Genomic DNA, 5,000 nt, shown 5'->3' with positions numbered 1-5,000 from the left:
CTGGATGACACAGTTTTGCGTACTTGTAGGCTGAAATAGCCCACTTTCGAGGACGTGGTTGAGTGATCACACAAAGAAATTCAAGATGAGTCTCCAGGGAAACAATTGAATAAATAAGGACTCGCCATTGTTTTTTTGTGTGATTACCCAACCACGATATAGAGAGTGGGCCTTTTCCATGCATACTCGATGAGAGTTGTATACATAAAGGGCAAAATTTAATTACACCTTGAAAACTTACACCCTGCCAGCAGACACTTTCTTAACTCGACAAGAAAGGACTCTGCAGAAATCGTGTGAAGTCTTTATTGAGTATGTGCAAGCCGTTGCTTGGAGACAGTTTCAAACCGGCCAGGCCAAGTCTCGATTGCACTTCTAGACGCCACATTAATTTTCGTACTGAAGGCTCGATTTTGACCTTCGCCTTGTCAAAAATGTGATGCGCGTGCTGCTTAAACCGGTTTGACGGGAGTGACTAGCCCAGAAACTTGGGCTTCGGCGACTTAAAAGACTTGACTCGATTTCTGTGGAGCCTCTCTTGCTCGCCCTCTGGTGAGTTTTAGAGAGGCGCTGCACGCAAGGAGGAAAATTTAATGATATACCTTGGTAAAAAAACAAACAATGAGTACAGTAAAGCCCTGCGTATAAGAGCCTAGATGTTTCCAAGTCAGTTATATAAATGGTGCTTAACTTGAAATCAAGCTATCTAGGTTCTTAAATGGGTTCTTAATTTTTGGTAAGAATAAAAGGTTCTTGTATTGGTGGGTGTGGCCACTTATACTAACTTATTGACATATTTTCATGCTAGCTACATCGAATATGGTAGAGTGCAAAGATTAAAGGCACATAAATCATACAAAATAGTGTTAAGTTATGCACATGTTATTGTTTTCTATTGTTTTGCATAGTGTAGACCATTTCACTTGGCATAATTGGCTTTCAAGTATTCAGCAAACCGTGAAACGTAAGCGAAATCTTCAAGCTCTATTTGCTAAGGCTTTATTTTGACGCCAAAATTGCAACTTCTCGGACGTCCTGTCCCCACCGATTTTAAGATATCGCTTCCAAATTTTCAGTTCTAACACGTGATTGTACTAACCCCGTGTGAGAAATTTTTTCGTTTGTCTTCGGAGACTGATTTTATCGCACTTTTACTGCCCAAATTAAGTATGAGATGAAAGTTTCGACTTGAATGCGTAGGCGCATTCATCTGTGACTAAGATGCAACAAAGTGCGGTTGTTTTCGCAATAAAGTGAAGGGACAGGAGCTTCTGCAGCAGACTCGGTCGGTCTGAGTTTGAGGCCTCAAAACTAAAAGGTACGGTGGCCCACAACTGTCACACCAAAACCAAATGTTCACAGCAAACTCAAATCACTCGCAACAAATTGCAAATCACCCACAGCAAATTACAAATCACTCACATAAAATTCAAATCATCACAGCAAATTCAAAATGATCGATCACGCTAGGCGTCTTCAGTCACCTCCAGCCAGCGGTGCAAGACGTCAAAGAATATTTGTCATACATGAAGCCGCTACCTGCGAAGTTTCCGCACCTGCACCATTAAAAATCGTCAGGCGTTGGACAGAGCAAAATTTATTAAGTTTCACTTTTAGGGGTCAATGGGTTAAGTTAATAGCTTTTTCTCCTACCTCAACGAAGGAGAACCATATTTTGTTTCCACTGTAAGTCCACCTTTCCTAAAGGTTCCAATTATATCTCCAGCTGTGGACAAGGTAAGTTTTCCCAAGCCATTTTGATACCGTATTTCCTTAAAGGCCAATTTCAAATGGCCAGGGAAAACTTACCTTGTCCACAGCTGGAGCAGTAATAGGAACCTTCAGCAACGGTGGACATAATACAGTGGAAACAAAACATGGTTCTCGTTCGTCGAGGTAGAAGAAAAAGTTAGTAACTTAACCCATTGACCTCTAAAAGTGAAACTTAATAAACTTTGCTCTGTCCAAAGCCTGACGATTTTTTGAGGTGTGAATAGGTTAATTTGACTCAGTCAAAAACAATGTCTCCATTAATGATGCAGGTGCGGAAACTTCGCAGGTAGCGGATTCATGTATGACAAATATTATTTGTCGTCTTGCACCGCTGGCTGGAGGTGACTGAAGACGCCTAGTGTGGTCGATCATTTTGAATTTGCTGTGAGTGATTTGTAATTTGCTGTGAGTAAATTGTAATTTGCGGTGAGTGATTTGAAAATGTTGTGAATGATTTGAATTTGTTGCGAGTGATTTGAATTTGCTGGGAACATTTGGTTTGGATGTGACAGTTGTGGGCCACCGTAAAAAGGCAATATTAAATACCAAATAAACTATACCTTTATTTAAATAATTAACAATTATTGGACTAGGTTGAGCAAAATATCGTGATTTGTCAGTGGCGAGTAGATCAATTATTTGCCGAAGCTGAAGGCTGAGGCAAATAATTAATCTGCGAAACACTGACAAATCACGATATTTTGCGATAACCGAGGTCAATATTTGTTTTATCATTCGATCACCGGGTTGTTTTTTGTTTTTGTTTCCAAGAGGCCGAAAGCCCGCGCTCTCTTGCCCAGAGTCGAGTAATGGCATCAATCAATTGGTTTCCTTCTCAGCATAATTATATTTGTAGACTTCAAATTGTACTTACAGTCAAACGTTCAATAACACTAGGCATCAACAAAGCTGAAGAATTTTACAGCTTCAAAGCGTATCCCTACAAGTGAAGCTTTGGTGTAAAGTTCGCCATTCTTTTTTCTGGCTTCAGCATAAAATCTCTTCAGCACATATGCATTCGCCAACTTGTCCTTCGCGTCGATGACACGAGTGACTCTTCGTCTACCTTTCTTTCCTTGAGATACTTTTGAAATACGTTGAAATACACTGTTCTTTCGATCAACTAAAGATGTCGAATCATTTTCTGACAGCTCGGGGAACCGGATCTGACATTTTCTCACAAGAGCGTGATTTCAATTGGACTTATTAGGCAGTTATTTGCAGGTCACGTGGTGGGCTCTCGGTCAATGAAAAGGAAGGACAAAATACACAAATAAATAGCGGCACGACAATTTTATTTTTCCGCAGACCCCTCATTTTCCTTCACGAGACCTTAAAAGCAGCATATCCCTCTAGTTACAAACTGTATTTCACTCTACTCTACAGTAAAATATTACAGAGTACCGTGTTGTATTATTTACAAGAAAAAACAGATTGACTTTAGAAATTAAGAACCGACTTTGAAACTTCAGCCTGAAATGGTTCTAATGTGAAGGGTGCTTAATTTAAATTAAAAATTCACCCTGACAAGTTCTTATATTTTAGGTTCTTATACGTTAGGTTTTACTTTATAAATGAACCACCATGTAACCTTTTCAAACGTTTATATCACACGATCAATGTTATCAAACAGTTTGTCTCCATATTCTTGGAGTATGAAACTGCATCTACAAGATTGTAAGACACGCTGGTGCTGGTGTCAAGTCGTGGCACAGATTTGTTCTCACAGATGGCCATTGATTGACCAGTGTAACACACACCAATATGAGAACCAGCTCCAAAGCACACAAGGACTCGGAGTTTTCGAAAGTGTTGTAAAGTAGCGGACATATTTGTGAAAGCACCGGACGTAACATTTTTGGCGCCGCAAGGCGCCTTGCGAGCGCCGAAGGCGCGAGCACCTTAGGGCTTCGCCTAGGGATTCGGCTTCGCCTCATGGGCTATTGACTTGCGGGCTACGAGTCTAATTGTTAAATATTACGCACTCTGCAACTACCAAAAAGATGAGTAGAAAAATCGTTTTCTTATTTACGTTATTTACGTCTTCAGAAACATGTACTGAAAACGTTCAAGGCAACAATAAAATTATCTATCAATACTAAAGTACAGACATATGTTTTTCATAATATGAATTGTACAAGTCATGCAAGTAAAAAGCAACGGAAACAAACTGAATGTAGTGATTTTAATCGTGTAAAGGAAAGTACAATCATGACTTTCAAAACGTCATCATACAGCGGTGATAATTTTCTGCGCAATGTCCTGTCTTCAAGAACAGATTTTTCAAAACAGAACTTGAACAGCATACCCTTGCTTTGTCTAGAATGATTTAAACTAACAACTTTCAATTACATTTCAAATAAATCATTTTTAAGGCGATTGAAATTTGCTCTCAGCTGTAGCCGCGTATCCAAATTTCGCACTGAACTTAACCGTGCAGAAGAGAGTGAAGAAACTAACGGCAATTCGCAGCAATTAATGAAACTGCGTTTGACATAATATGTTGAGAGGATACATAAACATAGGACAGCGGTGCGCACACAATTACCGTCGGATATCTTGCTTACTACTTAAACCCACAACCATCGCCTACCAAAGGAATTACATTAAACCGAGTTTTTGTGTAATCTTTATTCTCTCTTCTGGTTCGACCCATCGGAGGTCAGCCAATACACTGGGAGCAGGTGACATCCGTCCTCCTAGTACTGCTCGGATTAAAAAGTGTGAAGCGACTGTATCGTCTTTTCATTTTATTTTGAAAGAACCTGAAAGCTTATTTTATTTCTAATGTTCTGCTTCACGTTCAACATTTTTTCCAGTGGTACAAATAATTGTTTCAGTCGTTCCAAAAAAAAAAAAGATAACTTCAACATCCCCTTCCTTAAGAATTCCGAAGGAGTCTTTGACAACGCCGTGCTTTTGTCGATAACAAGATAGTGTTTTTGTCCTTATAAAAGATGCATAATTGCCTAAAAGAGAAAACTAGTCAAAAAATGCTTGAAAATAGAAAGGAACGCTTGCGCTTTAATTCATACTTCTGGAAGATAACAAGCAACAAATACAACATAAAATAATATACATGACATTCAAGGCAGACTTCCGTTCTCGGAGGAGCCCATTCGCTTGCGAATTTTGTTGCTGAAATTGATTTTGAATTTGATTCCAATGATATCGGGCCACTTTGTAAACACCAAAGTATGCAACTGTTGTTAGCAGAAGTCCAGTCC

The 5,000-nt window shown here is 39.4% G+C and overlaps 1 protein-coding gene across 2 annotated transcripts in view; it reads left to right on the top strand.

The window, feature by feature from the left end:
* LOC138004057 (cyclic GMP-AMP synthase-like receptor 1) overlaps positions 1-861 on the top strand; it is an 8,336-nt gene extending 7,475 nt beyond the window's left edge. For both annotated transcript variants that reach the window (XM_068850454.1, XM_068850455.1), the window contains exon 2: positions 1-861. This exon is cut by the window's left edge and continues 1,530 nt beyond it. The gene's annotated coding sequence lies outside the window, so the exon portion shown is untranslated.
* Positions 862-5,000: the final 4,139 nt, after the last annotated feature.

Source organism: Montipora foliosa, chromosome 5 (genome assembly GCF_036669935.1).
Source record: "Montipora foliosa isolate CH-2021 chromosome 5, ASM3666993v2, whole genome shotgun sequence".
Taxonomy (NCBI): domain Eukaryota; kingdom Metazoa; phylum Cnidaria; class Anthozoa; order Scleractinia; family Acroporidae; genus Montipora; species Montipora foliosa.
Note: the sequence above shows the minus strand (reverse complement) of the source record. Positions and strands in the feature narration are given on the sequence as shown.